This window comes from Geotrypetes seraphini, chromosome 1 (assembly GCF_902459505.1).
Source record: "Geotrypetes seraphini chromosome 1, aGeoSer1.1, whole genome shotgun sequence".
Taxonomy (NCBI): Eukaryota; Metazoa; Chordata; class Amphibia; order Gymnophiona; family Dermophiidae; genus Geotrypetes; species Geotrypetes seraphini.
The window spans coordinates 536,492,230-536,511,416 of NC_047084.1; the positions used below are offsets into that span (position 1 = coordinate 536,492,230).

The 19,187-nt window shown below is 42.0% G+C and overlaps 1 protein-coding gene across 1 annotated transcript in view; it reads left to right on the top strand.

Annotated features, from left to right (window-relative positions):
• The window catches only part of MCC (MCC regulator of WNT signaling pathway), a 572,218-nt gene that overhangs the window by 65,621 nt on the left and 487,410 nt on the right, over positions 1–19,187 (top strand).

Here is a 19,187-nt window from a genome sequence, read left to right on the forward strand (position 1 = left end):
GGGATCTCTGCACAGAGTTAAATAGGGGAGGGTCATTAGGGTGGGCAGACTAGATGGGCCGCGGCCCTTATCTGCTGTCTTTTTCTATGTTTCTATGTCTCGTTTCGGATGCAATGACTAGTGACAGTTGAGCACTCTTTTGCTCTTTCCCAGCCATCCTTTTTTTATCTTCCCACTCATACTACTGGGCCACTAACCCAGTTCCTTTATCCTGACTTCCCTTGTTAATGCCACTTGCTTCAGAGTACTCTCCTCCTCTAGAGCCAAGGAGTCCCAGCACAGCCCAAAGTAAATGCAGTAAGTCCAGTAGATGTGCACAAAAGTTGGGAGTAGCAGGTGAGGCAGTGCAATTCTGATAAATGCCGTATATTGATAGAACTATTCCTGTTTTCCTCAGTATGTACAACACAGCTGCTACTGTGAAATCTTTTCTTCAGCTTGCAGCACATGCCAGAAATGCTATCAGTTTTGTGCTTGGCATATATCAGTCTCTGTGCCAGACCTTCATCAGTCATCCTTAACAACAAACAGCTATTAACTTTATAAAGGAGCATTTGTGATAGGTGAAGGGGTTCTGCTCATCATCTCAGCTTCCCCATGTTAGTTCTTCAAAATCGTGTTTGATTTTAGTGAGTTCAGTGGATACTAATTCCTGATTTATTCATTTTTTATTTATCCTACAATGCTTGTTCCCTTTGTTTTATAATATCTTTATTGATTTTAGTGATAACAACTGCCAACAAATTAAACAGACAAGCAAGGCTAATGGTAAGGTAATTACAGCCATCAGTTGAAGTGTTGTAAAGCTTTTCTGAAGTCATTGCTAAGAATACAGCTGATTTAACACAAGAACAAGATCAATGCATGAAGAATCCCAGAACCCACCCAAAAAAACTGATATACAGTCTGGCAGAAAGTCATATATTAATTTAGTAAAGGCCGATCACCCATTCAGTAGACGCTGCGGGCTGTTGGGGATAAAGTGTTCTAGAAAAGTTCCCAGGTGAGAACAAACTCTCTTCCTATTTTAGATTTGTAATCTGAGAAGTCCCGTCGTTCCATGAAAACTTGAGTAATCATAAGCAAATACCACTGTGTCAGAATAGGAGGGGAAGCAGATAACGGAACTGTAAGATGCATTTCTTCCCCATTAAGACCATATAGTGAAGGAAACTTCGTAGACCAGCGGGTGAGGGTATAGGCAGTTAGTACATCCCAAAACGCATCAAGGGATCATTGATTGAAGGGAAAGTACCAGTAACACTGAAAAAAGCTGAAGTGTATCCTACGTTGAAACAACGTGTGGATGGTAGTCAGAGCATTATCGACCGATTTTATCCTTGAACTTTCTAGCAAAGGTTCTGGAACAAGTAGTACTTATTCAGCTGCAGAATTTTCTTGGGAAACATTCCATCTTGGATGAACATCAATTTGGGTTCTGGCCAAAGCATTCGACGGAGTTATTGTTAGTATCTACTTTGGACCGGATTCGTTAAGGTCTAGATCAGGGTAGCTGGTTCATTATGAATTTTTGGATGACCCTTCTGCATTTGATACGATAAACCATCAAATTTTGTTGTTGAGACTATTGTTGGGTATTGGTGATAATGTGTTACGATAGTCTGTCTCCTTTTTGCAAGATAGAGCTTTTCGAGTTGAATTGGGTAAGGACTATTCTTTGTGGTCAGAACTATCAAGGAGTGTACCGCAGGGGTCAGCATTATCGGTTGTCCTATTTAACATATACTGTATATGCTACCACTCTGCCAGGAGTTAAAAACATTGGGGTAAACTTTTGCCTCTATGCATACTTTCAGTTCTCAATACTAGTGTGAGGCTTGCTTTCAGAGGCTTTAGCTAATGTAGAGAACTGTTTTTGAGTGAGTAAGGAACATCCATTAAAATTGAATATACAGAAAACTGAAATTCTGTGTATTGGACGTGAAAAACATGGTGTTTCCATCAGAAATAGTCCTGGATGAAATTGTCATCCCTGTCTCCAGTCACTGTAAATACTTGGGAGTCATTTTGGACTCTACTTTATCCTTCAAACCTCAAATTAAAACAACTGTATCAAAAGTGGCGACACCAGGAAATATTTCTTCACCAAGAGAGTGGTTGATCCTTGGAACGAGCTCCCGGTGCAGGTGATCGAGGCAAACAGCGTGCAAGAATTTAAGAGCAAATGGGATGCCCATATGGGATCCCTTAGAGGGTTAAGACAAGGGAACCTGTCACCAGGAGTGGGATCCCTAGGATAGTAGACTTGGGGGTGGGTCAGTAGAGTAGGCAGACCTGATGGGCTATGGCCCTTATCTGCCGTCATCTTCTATGTTTCTATGTTACTTCGTAGATTGAGATTACTTCTCAGATGCAAACTTCCAACCTGTGCTTAGTGCTATAGTGACCAATGGCATAGTAAGGAGGATGGGGGCAAGGGGGGTGAATCACCACAGGCACCATGATAGGAAGGGCACCGTGCTTACCCGTGGCCTGCCACTTCAGTGCAAAAATCTAAACTTTTTTTACTGCCACACTCCGCCCCCCACCCCAGGAGACAGACTCGTCGTGCTCACTCCGGTATGCACAAAACCGCCGAGGCTGAGCATTATTAGTGGACTGGAGGCAGGGTAGGCATGGTGGGGGGAGGGAAGAGAGCGCACCTGTGCCCAACCAAGAAAAGAGTCTTTAGTGGACTGGAGGTAGGGTAGCGGGGGGGGAGGGGGGAAGAGAGTGCACATGTACAGACTCTCTTCTCTTTCTCTCTCTCTCTCTCTACCCCCTCTCCCCCTCCCCCATGCCTACCCTGCCTTCAGACCACTAATAATGCACGGCCTCGGTAGTTTTGTGCATGCTGGAGCATGCGGGACCGGAGCCATGGTGCAGCACTAAAAAAAGCTTAGATTTTTGCACTGGAGCAGTACCCATCCTAACATGGCCCAACCAAGAAAAGAGTTTGTAGTGGACCAGGGCAGGGTAGCTGGAGGGGGGGGGGGGGGGAGTGTAGAGAGAGAGAGCACATCTACAGACTCAATGGGAGTCAGTTGGAGAGAGAAAGGCCAGACCCGCATGGGGAGGAGGGGACAGGGGCAGAACTTAAGTTATGGAACGAAAGAAAATTGCGCCAGGAATAACGACTGCCAACTGGCTTTCTCAAGTGTAGGGGGAGGGGAGAAGGGTGGCAGGCATAGGCCGCGGGTGCACTGCTAATTTTCTTCTGCCCCGGGCTCCCTCTACCCTTACTACACCACTGATAGTAACTCCTCATTTTGATTACTGCAATTTGCTTTATTTGAGTTTACCTAAATGTGTGATCCTTTCATTGCAGTTTGCACAGAATGCCACAGCTCATAAATTATACACGCTTCTAAATTTGAACATGTCACACCTATGCTGTATGAGCTCCACTGGCTACCCATTGCTAGCCGGATTGAATTTAAAATTCTCTGTGTGATCTTTAAGGCCCTCAAAGATGAGGGCCCATTAGTTGTTAGATCATTGTTTCATATACAGCTAGGTCTTTACGTTCTGGGCACATATTGAGCCTAGAGGTGCTAGCTGTGAATAATATTAGGCTAGTAAGTTCTCGTCAGTCGATGCTTGCAATACAGGGAGCGATATTATGGAATGCTCTTCCAAATGATGTACGAAATGTTAACAGTAGTGCTGCCCAATTCATGATTCGGATTGATTCACTGATTCACTTCGGGTGAATCGATTCGAATCAATTTAAAACAAAAAAAAATCGGCCTCCCGATTTGGTGACTGACCCTTCTTGCTGGCCGGCCACTGCTGCTCCTGCTTTAGAGGGCGAGGGGGAGGGTCAGTCGGGAAGTGCTGTTGTCCGGCATCCCCCCTGGCCTCCTGCTGGTGCCCAGCTTCCCCCACTAGCCTCCCACGAATCCATTTACCTCATTTCAGCAGCCTGCAGAGAGGATCGTTTGTGCTAGCGATCTCTGCAAGATGCTATAGGCCTTCGGAGTTGTTTCCTCTGCCGCAATCCTGCCTCTGATGTCAGAGGAGGGGTGGGACCGCAGCAGAAGGAAGACAGCTCCAAAAGCCTATAGTAGCTTGCAGATATCACTAGCACAAGCAATCCTCTCTGCAGGCTGATAAAATGAGGTAAATGGATGCGCGGGAGGTCAGGGGGAACACTCAGGCCTTCCGGGGAGGGGGGGGTTCAGGCCTTCCGGGGGGGTGCAGTCCTTCGGGGGTGCTGGTACAGGCCTTTAGGGAGGAACAGGCAGGCATTCAGGGGGAGTGCATGCCTTCATGGGGGGGGAACAAGCCTTCAAGGGGAGGACAGGTCTTGAGGGATGGTGGCACAGGCCTTCAGGGGGGACAGGCAGGCCTTCAGGGGTGGGGTACAGGCCTTCAGGGGGGGGTTCAGACCTTCAGGGGGGGACAGACCTTCAGGGGAGGAGGGCCCTGGTGTAGAAGTACATGGAGGGAGGAAGGGAAGGGGGGGTTCAAAGAGACATGCATATGCCGGACTGTGGGGGGAAGAAATAATGGGTCTAAAAACAGAGGAGAGAGAGAGATGGTGAACAATGAGATTTAGGGAGGGAAGGAACAGAAAGGGAGAGAAGTTGGACACAAAGGATGGTGTGGAGGGGGGGATAGAGATACTGGATAGGAGGGTAGTTGGGAAAAGAAAGGGAGAGATGGTGGACCCTGGGGTGGTGGGGTAGAAGGGAGAGATGCTGGATGAAAGGGTAGTTGAGAAAAGGTGGATCTGTGGATGGAGACGAAAGATGCCAGACCTCCGGGGGAGGAAAGGGAAACGGAAGGGGAGGACAGAGATAGCAGATGGATGGTTAGCACAGAGAAAGAAGGAGACCCTGGCAAGCAAGTTAGCAGAAAACCACCAGAGCCTGGGACCAACAAGATTTGAACATTGACCAGACAACAAAAGGTAGAAAAAATAATTTTATTTTCTGTTTTGTGATTACAATATGTCAGATTTGAAACGTGTATCCTGCCAGACCTGGTATTAGACTGCAAATGTGAGCTAGAATTTAACATAGAGAGGAAAAGTCTTTTTGGTTTGTTTATTTTGTTTTCACCACAGCACCAGTGTGGTTAGGAGAAGGCAAAAGGGGTGAAGAGGCTATAAAATAAACCCACCAGGATGTTTGAAAAAAACACTCATTTGGGCAGGAAAATTGAATTGAAGAACCGATTCAATAGGCTGAATCGAATCAAAAAATTTTTTCCTGAATCGGGCAGCACTAGTTAACAACCTGCTTCAATTTAGAGAGGTGGTGACAACTATTATATTCCAGAGACATTTTGTCTGACTAAGTCTTTGATTTTACAGCATTTGATTTATGGATGGCTGTCAGGTGGAAAGGGTTATGATGATATATTGAGGTATGAGTGAACAGTATGTTTTGTGTATTTGTTTATATTTTATGTATGTTCTTACAGTGTGACTTGCTCAGAATAGTAGGATGTAGTGAATAATAAATTTTTAAATAAATAATAAAACTTGCAAGACTCTATATAATAAAGTAACTCTGGTTTTGGATGTGACATATCGCTTGCCTTTTGTTTGTTTTCTATACATTGTAAAGACAAGTCTTCTTTCTTTTTTCCATTTGGGTATCACATCTTACAATTTTTTTTCTTTTTTTTTTTTTTTTGAGGGTACAGATAGTGATGCTCCTTGTGAGGACCTCTGAGGTCTTCACGGTGTATAAAGGGCAAGGTTGACTGAGGACCATATAATCCAATGAATATGCTTGAGAGATATTTGCACTGCATCCTTGGTATGCAAATTTTCTCTCATGCATATTCATTGTGGATATTATGAAAAAAAAACTTGACCTACCTGTGGACCAGAATTGAGTAGACCTGATATAACCTTACTGCTGTGTAATGTGGAGAGCAGACAGTAGAGGGCAGCAGTTCATTAGTCAAGAACATATGTGCTACCGTAGATAAGAGCTTTTTTTTCACTTTGTAGGCACTTTGTAAGGTTTTTCAGATTCATTTGAAAACCTCCCCCCTTTTATTCAGTTAATCATGAGGAATTCAGCAGGATGTGGGAGATGTCATGGCATGTTTCTAGCTTTGAGTTAATCACTTGTACAAAGAGTTACTCAGTTTAATGGGTATATTTATTTTCATTGCTCATTATTTATCATGAAAGATACTCAAATTAGCACAGATTGTGACAGCTCTCTGTGCAACAAAGGAAAGCAACACAGCCAGGTCCAGGGACATCCACCACCTGGCCATCCCCTAATTCTGTCTGATAATGGATTCATTTTATTGAAGCTGTTCTGGCGGCAGCAGCAGAGGGGAAAAGAACACGATTTCATACAAAGCACTCCTATCAGTCTTACAAGCTTTGTCTGGCTTTCCCTGTGCAGTTTGTTCAGGCCTTTTGCCCTTCCAGGCATATTTCAAGGCCAACTGTAGTTACATGTTGATATATTCATGCTTGTGCAGTGAGACGTACTAATTGCTTTACATTCTGCCACCTGTGCTCACATCTTGAAAAAAAGGCAACTCTCAGCAAGACAAAGCATTTTGGGATCTACTTCAGATCTTCCTTCTTGAGAACTATCTGAAGATGAAATGGCCATTATTTTAGACTTCAGAAAATACAACAAATCCCAGGGCGGGGAATGAGTACAGGTGGTTTTGCATAGCATACGAAGGGGTGCGGAAAAGTTCTCAGTTCAGCCAAGAAGAGAATGACGTGAATATGGTTCAATCAATGATCAGAAACAATGTCAAAACACAGAATTTAGTGTCAGCAAATTGGCACTTAACAAAATAAGAATACACTCTTTTCAGTTACAGTGGCAAAATAATGCTCAGAATTTAGAAAGTTGGTTGGTTGAGCTGAGAAATTTTCAATACCCCCTTGTAGATCTACAAGTGGCATTTCTTAAGCAGATTAGTTTGGTTTCTTCTTGAGCAGAGATAGAAACATGTTTCATTAAAAATATCAGAGCAGTACCACCACATGGGGATTTGATAATGGCTCTCCCCTCCCCCATCTCTTTTGGCCCTCAAAAGAAAAATAGAGAGCTTTCTCCTCACATACCAAATGGTCTATGGGAAGCCCAAGGAAATCTGCTGCTCCACTTTCTTCAGTTTTAGCTCTCCCTTCATTGTCAGTCAGGGGTGCAAGGGAGGGAAGGAGAATGAATAATGTGCATTAGTCCCCAGCATGCAGGTGCAGGAACTTGCCTAAAAGGAGCATCCATCAAGATGCTTCACTGAATGTGGGATTCTCAGAGACATGTTTTATCAGCAGACTTGTGTGTTGATTTCTTTTAAAACTTCAGTGAGTTTGTGGAGCTACACAACCAGGGTAAAGTAACCAAAGAGAAAAACACAAGGCAGATCCTAGTATAAAGGTGGAGCTGAGACCAGTAGGAAGAAGGGAGTCCAGGGACTAGGAAAGAGATGGGGAGCTCAGGAATTGTGGATTCTGATTAATGCTTCTGGATTTGAGGGCAATGGGACAGAGGATAATGGTCAATGGAGATTGCTCTGTGGAAAGGGATGTTGTTACCAGTGGTGTGCTTCAAGGTTTGGTTCTTGGGCCTGTTACTTTTTAACATTTTTGTAAGCGATATTGCTGAAGGTCTGTCTGGTAAAATTTGCTTCTTTGTGGATGATACCAAAATCTGCAATAGATACCCCTGATGGTGTGGATAACATGAGGAAGGACCTAGTTAAGCTTGAGGAATGGTCTGAAATTTGGCAGCTAAGATTTAATGCTAAGAAATACAAGGTCATGCATTTGGTCTGCAAAAACCTAAAGGAACAGTAAAGTTTAGGGGGGACGAAGAGCTTTTGTGTATGAAAGAGGAGTGGGATTTGGGTGTGATCATATGTAATGATCTTAAGGTAGCCAACAGGTTGAAAAGGTGACGGTGAAAGCTAGGATGCTTGAGTGCATAGGGAGAGGAATGGCCAATAGGAAAAAGGAGGTATTGACTCTGGTGAGACCTTTTTTAGAATATTGCATATAGTTCTGGAGATTTCACCTTCAAAAAGATGTATAAAATTGGCCCAGAAAAAGGCTTCTCCCAAGTCTGTCTGAATAGCAGTAGTCTGTGGACTTTTCCTCCAGGAGCTTGTTCAACCCTTTTTTAAACCCAGCTGTGTTAACTGTTGTTACCATGTTCTCTGGCAATTTATTTCAGAGCTTAATTATTCTTTGAGTGAAAAAATATTTCCTCCTATTGATTTTAAAAGTATTTCCATGTAACTTCATTTAATGTCCCCTAGGCTTTGTAATTTTTGATAGAGTAAAAACATAATTCACTTGTACCCCTTCTACACCACTCAGGATTTTGTAGACCTCAATTGTATTTCCCCTTAGGTATCTCTTTTCCATGCTTATAAGCCCTAACCTCTTTACCTTTTCCTCATATAAGAGGAGTTTCATCCCCTTGATCATTTTGGTTGCTATTTCCTTAACTTTTTTAATTTTGCTATATCTTGTTTTTGAGCTACAGTGATCAGAATTGAGAGCAGTACCCAAGGTGAGGTTGCACCATGGAGCGATACAAAAGCATTATAATATTCTTGGTCTTACTTACTTTACTAATAATTCCTAGCATCCTGTTTGTTTGTTTTGACTGCGGCTGTACATTGGGCAAAAAGTTTCATCATATTGTCTACGATGACAAAGAGGATGGAACTCCTCTCATATAAGGAAAGACTATAGAGGTTAGGGCTTTTCAGATTAGAAAGGAGATGGTGGCGAAGAGATATGGTTGAAGTCTACAAAATCCTGAGTGGGTACAAGTGAATCAGTTTTTTACTGCATCAAAAATTACAAAAGCTAGGAGACACTCGAAGTTACGAGGAAATACTTTTAAAACCAATAGGATAAAATATTTTTCACTCAAAGAATAGTTAAGTTCTGGAACACATTGCCAGAGGATGTGATAACATCAGTTAACGTAGCTGGGCTTAAAAAAGGTTTGGACAAGTTCCTGGAGGAACTAACCATAGTCTGCTTTTGAGAAAGACATGGGAGAAGCAACTGCTTGCCCTGAGATCAGTAGCATGGAAAGTTGGGTTTCTGCCAGGTATTTTTGACCTGGATAGGCCATTGTAGAAATAGAATACTGGGCTAGATGGACCATTGGTCTGACCCAGTTTAGCTATTCTTATGTTCTTATGATGACACCTAAATCTTTTTCTTAGGTGCTGACCCCATAAGGTGAACCCTAGCATCTGGTAGCTATAATTTGGATTATTCTTTCCCAATGCTTTGCATTTGTCCATATTAAATTTAATCTGCCATTTGGATGCCCAGTTGTCCAGATTTATAAGGTCTTTCTGCAATTTTTCAGTCTGCACATGTTCTAACAACTCTGAATAGTTTTGTGTTATCTACAAATTTAATCACCTCACTTGTTGTTCCAATGTCCCAGTTACCATAAAGCCAGAGATGAAAGCCAAGTTAGAGAGGCATGAAACAGATGTGCTTGAACCAACTGCTTCAATCAGCAATGTGGTTATATTAAAAAAAAACAACAACAAACCGCCAGTTCCCCGGGAGTGGAGAGGCAGCCGGAAGTCGGCATGAACTCCCACCCAGAGGCTGCAGGGAACGGCGAGACAAACATCGACCCAGGCTCGCACAGATTGCAGCAGAGCCTGAGTGCACATAAGGGCATCACAACGCTGGGGTCAACCCTGACACAGGAGGAACGGAGCGGAGAGGATCCTTTGGCTGGTGAGCCTAATTCCTTACTATCAAACTTGCAGACTTTTAATATTGTAAAGCCCCAAGAAGTTACACTGGAGGCTTTGTGGGATTTGACTGCCAATTTGGTCAGAACAGTAAATACCAATTACCTTCAAATTGAGGGGAAAATAAAAACTCAGGAGAAAGAAGTTCTTCAGATAAAACAAGACCTGGGAGAATCAAAGTTAGATATCCAGAGTATTAAAGATCAACTTAAATCTTCCAAATTGCTTCAGGACACTTTAATCAAGGATAATATTAATTTAAGAAGGAAGATAGAGACATTTGAAAATTTCTCTAGGAATAATAATTTAAGATTGATTAATTTTCCACGAATTTCAACAGTGACTCCAAGAGAAATGTTAAAGTGGTATTTGCTGGAGATATTGGAAGTATCGGAAGATTCATTACCTCCTTTCATCCAGGTCTATTATTTACCTAATAAAAATCAGGATCTTCAAGAAAAAATTCAGGGACCAATTGATGTATCTGCTTTACTTGAACTATCTGATAAAGAAGTTGCAATACCTGCTACATTGATTGTGACCTTGGCTATTACGTTGGATAAAAATTGGCTTTTGAGATTATTCTTCAAAAATAAAGAGAAAAAGTTTCTTGATTTTAAGATACAGATGTTCCCAGATTTGGCAAGAGAAACACAAAGACGCAGAAAGGAGTTTCTATTACTAAAACCTGGAGTTTTGGCTCTTGGGGGAACTTTCTATCTTCGCCATCCCTGCAAATGTATAGTACAATATAATTCTCAGAAATATGTTTTCTTTGAGCCAAACCAGCTGATGGCCCTTCTCTCCTTGTCCCGCCTGGAGAAGGGGAAAGAATGAGGGCTTTAAGATATTAGACGCCCGAACATCAGTTAACCACGTACCAATTATCTTTAATTAATATTTCTTTGTTAATTCCATTCATTTTACATCATGGATCATATGGTGGACTTGAGAGATTATACAATATTTGGTTTCTATGTAAATTTATGAGGTTTCTTTTTGTTCTTTTGTTGTAATCACTTTCTGTACAAGATTTATCTTGATTTGTTAATTAGAAATTTATAAATAAATAATAATAAAAAAAAAAGGCAAGGAAAACTGAGAATTTGTAACGATTCAAAGTTTCTAAACCTGAAACTGAAGAGATCTGATACCCTGTCAAAACTAAAAGATGTCTTATACTAGTTGCTCTAAACTTACTTGTTTATGCATGTGATTCCTTTGTGTAATGTAAGTTAGATGAGAAAAGCAGTATCAGGAAAGCATTATGGACCTCATGGAGCAGGAAAATATGGTTCTAACTACCATTTGGAATCTCTAGTTTTGGCTGGGCTCATCCACGTTACTGGCTTTGGTGATTCTGGTAAGGAACATAAGAATTGCCATACTGGGACAAGGCTGAAGATCCATCAAGCCCAGTATCCTCTTTCCATCAGTGGCCAACCCAGGTCCCAAGAACCTAGCTAGATCCCAAGTAGTAAAACATTTATTTATTTATTCAATTTTCTATACCATTCTCCCAAGGGAGTTCAGAATGGTTTACATTAATTTATTCAGGTACTCAAGCATTTTTCCCTGCCTGTCCCGGTGGGCTCACAATCTACCTAATGTACCTGGGGCAATGGGGGGATTAAGTGACTTGCCCAGGGTCACAAGGAGCAGCATGGGTTTGAATCCACAACCCCAGGGTGCTGAGGCTGTAGCTTTAACCACTGCATAAGAGGGTACAGTCATATATGCCAAGCAAAAACTCAAAAAGAAAACATACAGATCATGTAAGCCCATTCTACAGAAAACTTCACTGGTTGCCGATGGAGGTATGGGTCATCTTTGCCTGCCTTTGCTTCAAAACCATAACAGGCTTATCCCCAATCTACATGTCACACCACTTTGTATTTCCAACCACCACTCGCACACGCAATGCCCATCTGTTGCCTTCCCCTCCCTGAAGGGCTGTATCTACAAGAGATTCCTTGATAGAACACTGTCATTCCAAGCAGGCAAATGGAATAAATGTCTATTCACCCTCATTTTAAATACACCCTCCTACCAATCCTTTAGGAAATCAATTAAAACCTATCTCTTTGATAAATTTCTCTGACTCCTTCCTGCCTTGTTGTACCTCTGAAATACTTGTTGTATCCCTGATATATTCCTAACCTCTCTCGACTTACCAATGTAATTTGAAAATATTTTCTGTAACATCGCTGTCTGTGTACAGTCTCTTCCTCTGTAAACCGCTCTGAACTGCTTGTGGTATTTGCGGTATACAAAAATAAAGTTATTATTATAATTACTGTATATTAGTTTAGCAGAAAACTCAAATTCATACAAAACCAAAATCAAAAAGGACAGAAAAATGAGTACAGAAAACGGACCTCAGACCTCATGAAAGACTGATATAATATATATGTAAGGAGTTTTTTCAGACCAGTACAGTGTAGTCCCGGCTGCCCGTGTATGAGGTCTGTTTTCTCCGTTTTTTGTACTCATTATTTTTCTGTCCTTTTTGATTTTGTTTTTTGTATGAATGTGGTTTTTTTGGCTAAACTATATACAGTACATTTTTCTTTTTGAGTTTTTGCTTTAACCACTGTGTCACACACTCCTCCCTCCCCCCCCCCACACACTGCTTATCTTAGGAATAATCAGTGGATTTCCCCAAGCCATCTCAATAAAGACCTTTTTTAAACCCCTGCTAGGCAATGAATTTCAGAGTTTAATTACACGGTGTGTGAAAAAATATTTTCTCCGGTCTGTTTTAAATCTCCTACTTTGTAGCTTCATCGTATGCCCCTTAGTCCTAGTATTTTTGGAAAGAGTAAACAAGTGATTCACATCTACCCTTTCCACTCCACTCAGTATTTTATAGACCTCTGTCATTTCACGACTGAACTGTCTCTTCTCCAAGCTGAAGAGCCCTAGTTGCTTTAGCCTTTCCTTATAAGACAGTTGTCTCATTCCTTTTATCATATTCATTGCCCTTTTCTGCACTTTTTCTAATTCCGTCATGGGCATCAGAATGAGGGTGGCCATAGGGGCCATGACCCCTCAAAATTGGTGGTCAGTTAAAAGGGATGGCTCTCCCACCTCCCCCACCCACTTCCTCCCCGGCCACTCTCATTTTAAATCTTTGGGCTGTGGCAACGAGCGAGTCTGCTGCCATCGGCATGCCCTGGAAATCTTCATTATGCAGTGTCCAGTTGCTGCAGAAAGAAGACTTCTGGGGAAGGCCAACGGCAGCAGGTTCACTCATTGCTGCAGCCCGAAGATTTAAAATGAGAGCGGCCAGTGAGGAGGTGGGTGGGGAAGGCGGGAGCCATAGAGAGAGGTCTAGGGTGGGCATCCCTCCTGCCCGGCTTGCTTCGTGAGGGGGAGGAGTTTCCGGGGCAGGAGGAAGTGGGCATCCCTCCTGCCCAGCTTACTTTGTGGATGGGGATTTGGGGGTTCTGGTGGAAAAAAGTGGGCATCCCTCCTGCCGGCCTAGTTTGTTTCGGGGGTTCCGGTGGGAGGAAGTGATCATCCCTCCTGCTGGCTGTTCATGAGGGGGGGGGGGGTTGGAGGTTCTAGCAAGAGGGAGTGGGCATCCCTCCTGTCAGCCGGCTTTGTTTGCGTGTGTATGTTGAGAGGGGTTCAGAGGATCACTGCCGCAGCCGCTCAGCTGATAACAGCTGGGGGATTCCCTTGCTGCAATCAGCTGATAGCAAGGGATCAGGCGCAATTCTCTAACTGGCGCGGTTAGAGAATCAGGCTGGTTAGGCCTGTTTCGATTTCAGCGTACGTTAGGTCTCATAGAATCAAACTCCTGAGGCAGGCTGGTTGAGGCCAAAACATGTACATGTTGAATCATTGAGTTTGAACCGTTCAGTTATTTGATGAATAAAGGACTTTTGTGTAATAAATAGTGTTCACCAATCTTATTAGGACATTTCCACTCTTTGCCTTGCAACTATGTTTGTGGATTTGGTTCTCCTGTGTTTATCTTTGTCCCTTAGAGCAGACATGATTCTGAATAGGGAGCAGGTGTGCAATTCTCAGCCACTTCTTAGGCGGCTTTAGAAATTGACATCCTATACAGAATCCGGGTCGCATCCCCTGGTTTGTAAAAAGGTTGCGACATTAACCACAATAAATAATTGTTGTAATAAACATAGCCTGCATCTTGTACGCTCGTCTGCAGTTTCTTTTTGTTTTGTGCTGTTTCTGTGTCACTGCAGACTGTGTTGGATTGTCTTTTTTTGGTTTTTTGTTGTCCCTTAGAGCAGACATGATTCTGTATAGGGAGCTGATGTGCAATTCTCAGCCACTTCTTAGTCGGCTTTAGAAATTGACATCCTGTACAGAATCTGACCCTTAGTGCTTACATACCTGTACCTTCCTTTTGTTCCAGCCTTGGATAAGAGCTCACCGGGTCTGGACAGTTTTCTTTTGGTTCTTGGAAGGGGGGGGAAGGGGAGAAGATGTCTTAAGCTGGGTTGTAACAAAGTGTTTCATTTGTTCTTCTTGGTTGATCTGCTGTGGGGTTTTCGGGATAGCCCTAATGAATATGCATGGGGGCAGATCTAAACTAAACTAAACCTTGGGTTTATATACCGCACCATCTCCACGAATGCGAGCTCGGCACGGTTTACAGGAAGAAAGATGAGAGAGGAACTACAGTGGAGAGATTAAAGAGTTAGGTGTAAAGGGGGAAGGTGAGAGGCCTAAGAGGGGGGAAGTGTTACAGTTTTGAGAATAGCCAGGTTTTTAGGTGTTTGTGGAAGAGTTGGAGGGAGCTTGAGGTTCGGAGAGGGGAGGTGAGGTTATTCCAGATCTCAGTGATTCTAAAGGGGAGGGATGACCCAAGTTTGCCTACATGGGAAATACCTTTTATGGAAGGGAAGGATAGTTTAAAAATTTGGGAGGATCTCTTTCATGCGTATTCATTAGAGCTATCCTGAAAACCTGACTGGCTGGTGGTCCTCTAGGACAGGGTTGGGAACCACTGTTCTAATGAACACATTGCATCCTTCTATAAAATTATCTCATTTGATTGGTTAAAATCAGTTATATTAAACTTGTATTCAACTGCAAGTTCTCAAACAAAAGTCACGACCTGAGACTCAAAGAATGAAGAAACTGCAGTAAAATTAGGAAATATTAATTCACTAAAAGGGTAGAGAAGTCATGAAATAGCCTCCCAGTGGTGGTGGTGCTGGTGCTGGTGGAGGTCAAAATATTAATAACATTTAAGAAAATATGACACAAACATCAAGGATTTTTATATGCAAGGACGTGTAAAATCGGATAGGTTGTACAGTATTCAGCCAGCAAGGGGCAGATTAGATAGCTTTCTGGTTCTTATCTGCTGTTTTCTTTGTTTCTAATATGGCTTTTATTTGTTGTGTCCTAGAAAATCTACTGTTAACATCAAATGTTGATTGCAATTGCTCATGGTAGAGCATTCCTCTACAGTACAGCTTTTTATCTGCACAATAACCAGTTCAAAATTATCACCAGGGCTTGAATTTATTTCCTACTGCAATGCAGTTGATTCTGGATGACTGCCTAAAATTACGTTAATGGGACATTTGCAAAGAGATGATGAGAAACCATTTGCCTACTACTGAATTTATATATTGGGCTATAAAAATTGTATAACAAAAGGCTGAACATGGAATCTGGCTCCCTCGATGGGCTATAATGTAAAGTTAATACTATTTATCTGTTTAAATAGCAAAAAGCTTCTTGCGCGTGTGTGTATGTGTTGGCCACCTTCTCTGCGATTCTTATTGTAATTATTCTTCCACTACTGCACAGTATACAAAGTGTATTTGGCACTTCCAGGTGTAGCTGGCATAAATCCAAATAAATAGATTCACCAAAGTAAAAAAAACAGCAGTGCCATTAAATATTTGTAATAGCCTAATGGTTAGTCCCGTGGCCTGAGAACATGGGTAACTGGGTTCAATTTTCATTGCAGCTCTTTGCGACTCTGGCCAAACCATTTAACCCTTCATTGTCCCAGGCACAAAACTTAGATTATGAGCCCGTTATGGACAGAGATAGCAAATGGCCGTGAAGAATGAATTAAATATTTCTCAAACTAACAGATGTGCAATGTTGAGTCCTTACACCTGCAGCACTGATGACTGAGAGCTGTTGGGAGGAAGCCCCTTACTAAAACACCCCCACCTAACTTCTGCCAACAGTGAATGTTCAAGCCAGGTTCATCAATTTAGAATCCCGCTTCTTGCCTGGGCAGTCGGTGTGAATTAAAAAGGTTCCCATGTGTTCTGAAAAGCCTGCTATTGAACCATCTGCTGGACTGAAACTTGCGAGTGCTCCAGCGACCTGGTTTCTTATTTATAGAAACATGACGGCAGATAAAAACCAAATGGTCCATCAAGTTTGCCAATACTATCTTCTCCTTTCCCTAAGAGATCCCATGTGCTTGTCCCATGCTTTCTTGAATTCAGATACACTTTGTCTCCACCCCCTCCACCGGGAGACTATTCCACGCATTTACCGCCCATTCTCTAAAAATGTATTTCCTTAGATTACTCCTGAGCTTATTACCTCTTAACTTCATCCCATGCTTTCTCACTCTGGAGTTTCCTTTCAATTGAAAGAGACTGGGCTCTTATGTATTTATGCCATGTAGGTATTTAAACCTAGTGTCATTAAATCCCAAACTCAACTCAAGTGTTATACCAGTACAGTAATGGAACCTCAATCCTCCCTTCCCCATTACTCCATTCATAACTCTGTCCTCCTCAGCCTGCTATAATATAGCATATACATTCTGTTATTCCTTATATTATATGTCACCTTGAACCTATATAGGCATGGCACAATTCAGAAATACTAGATTGGATTAGATTAGATTAAACGTCTCTATCATAGCTCCCCTCTCTTGCCTTTCTTCCAAAGAATACATATTGGGATCTTTAAATCCATGTACACCTTATAACATAGACCACTGACCATTTTTAGTAGCCTTCTTTGGATCAACTCTATCCTGTTTATATCTTTTTGAAGGTGCGGTCTCCAGAATTGTACACAATATTCTAAATGAGGTCTCACAATATTCTAAGTGGAATCTCAGGAAGAGGAATAGTGGAAGCTGTATATGGGCAGACGAGATGGGCCACTTGGCCTTTATGTGCTATCACATTTCTATGTTATACAGGGGCATCAATACCTCCTTTTTCCTACTGGCCATTCCTCTCCCTTTGTACTCAAGCATCCTTCTAGCTTTCGCTGTCGCTTCCAACCTGTTTGACCATAAAATCATCACATATGAGGGGGTGCTGAAAAGTTCTCAGCCCAATCAACTTCCTAAATTCTGAGCGTTATTTTGCCACTGTAGCTGAAAAATGTTATTTTATTTTGTAAAGTGCCAATTTGCAGAATTGTAATGCTATGTTTTTATTTATTTAAGTATTTATATACCACTTATAGACTAAGTGGTTTTACATTTAGGTACTCAAGCATTTTTCCCTATCTGTCCCAGTGGGCTTATACTCTATCTAATGTACCTGGGGCAATGGGGGATCAAGTGACTTGCCCAAGGTCAGAAGGAGTAGTGTGGGATTTGAACCCACAACCTCAGGGTGCTGAGGCTGTATATCTAACCACTGCACCACACAGTTCCCTGTTTCATATCATTGATTGAACCATGTCAACAAAAAGTGTGGAATTTTCAGGTGTGGAACTCTGAGCTGTCATGAAGTTCTTATTTCTGTAGGCGATTTACTCCAAAGGAAATGCATGAATGTATGATGCAAACATTGAGTGACAAATTCCCATCATACTCCATAGTGAAGAAATGGTGTGCAGACTTTCAGCATGGAGATTTCGAGATCGAAGATTCAGCAAGGTTTGGGAGGCCTCGAATGGTGTCAACTCCTGAAACTGTTGACCATGTCCATAACCTGATTTTAGCAGATCAGCGAATATCAGCTAAAACAATTGCTGAGACACTACAGATATCCAGGAAATGTACTAGGTGTATATAATTCATGAGCAGCTGTCAGCCAAGTAGGTGCCCAAATGTTTGAATGCTGACAAGAAACAACATCAACTGGACACTTCCAAGTTGATTTTTCAGCACTTTCAGCAAGCTGGTGCCAACTTTTTAGAATGACTAGTTACTGTTGATGAAACCTTGTTACGCCACTATGCTCCTGAGACAAAATAGTCCCTACTTACCAGATCTTGCTCCACCTGACTATATTTTCCGTTTCCAAACCTTGCAAGGGTGACAGTTTTCAAGTGATTTGGAGGTGATTGCAGCAGCAGAGCAGTATTTCAGTGACTAGAAATCCACGATGTGCCAAGTGTGTTGAACTTAGGGATGACTATGTGGAATAACTTGTACGTTTCAAGGCTCCATGCCATTTTCTTCTTGGTTGGACTGAGAACTGTTCAGCACCCCCTCGAACTATCACACCCAAGTCCTGCTTCTCTTTCATACACAAAAGTTAGGACCCAAAGTGGTGATCTGGATTAGAAGCTGGTTGATGTTTTGTGACAGGTAGTTCAGTTTAACAGATGTGTGATCCTTTCTGCACACCGTGGTGCACAAACTCACCCAGAGCCAGCTTCACTCTTGCTTCTGTGAAAGCAGTTAAGCTGTCATGCTGGGAATGACTAGCAGGGGTGCTCTTGTGCAGAGTAACAAAATCCTCCAGGCACAAAAGGTGTTAATACAGCTACCAGTGTGTCACTGAACAATAAGCCAGTGTATTTCTAAAAGCAGTAACGTTCTAGTGCATCCAGCTCTGCTAACAGCTTTAAAAAAATCATATTGTTTTATTTATCACTTCCTTACTTTTAGGAAAAACTCTAAAGAATGTATTGAATCAACTGCAGTGCTGAAATATTGAAATAAATTAGTGCCTACAGATCAAAAACTGAAAAGGAGAGGAGTGAGTGGCTTTCTAAAAGGAAAATGATTCTAGCAATACTTTGGCCAATACCATGAAATCTTCAACTCAATGGGTCATGACACTCAAAAACAACAAAGGCCTCTCAAATAGAATGTTAAGAATTACTGGGAAAGGAATGGAAAATAAGAAGAATGTCATAATACCTCTTCCCTTCTCTTGATCCATGGTATGAGTACACCCCTTGAGTACTGTGTACATTTCTAGCCTTCCTCTGTCTGTATTTTTCAGAGGAGCTGGAAAAATAGGGACAATAAAAATGATGAAGGAGATGGAACAACTCCCTTATGAAGAAAGACTGAATGGATTAGGGCTCTTCAACTTGAAAAAGAGGCAACCGAAAGGGGATATGGTAGAAATTTATACAATGATGGAACAGGTTGTTCTACCTCTAACTATCATGGCTAGGGGACACTCTATGAAACTAAATTGATGGCTGATTTGAAACAAATTGGAGAATGTTTTGGGTTTGTTTGTTTGTTTTTTTTCATTCAATGTACAATCAAGTTATGGAATCTGTTG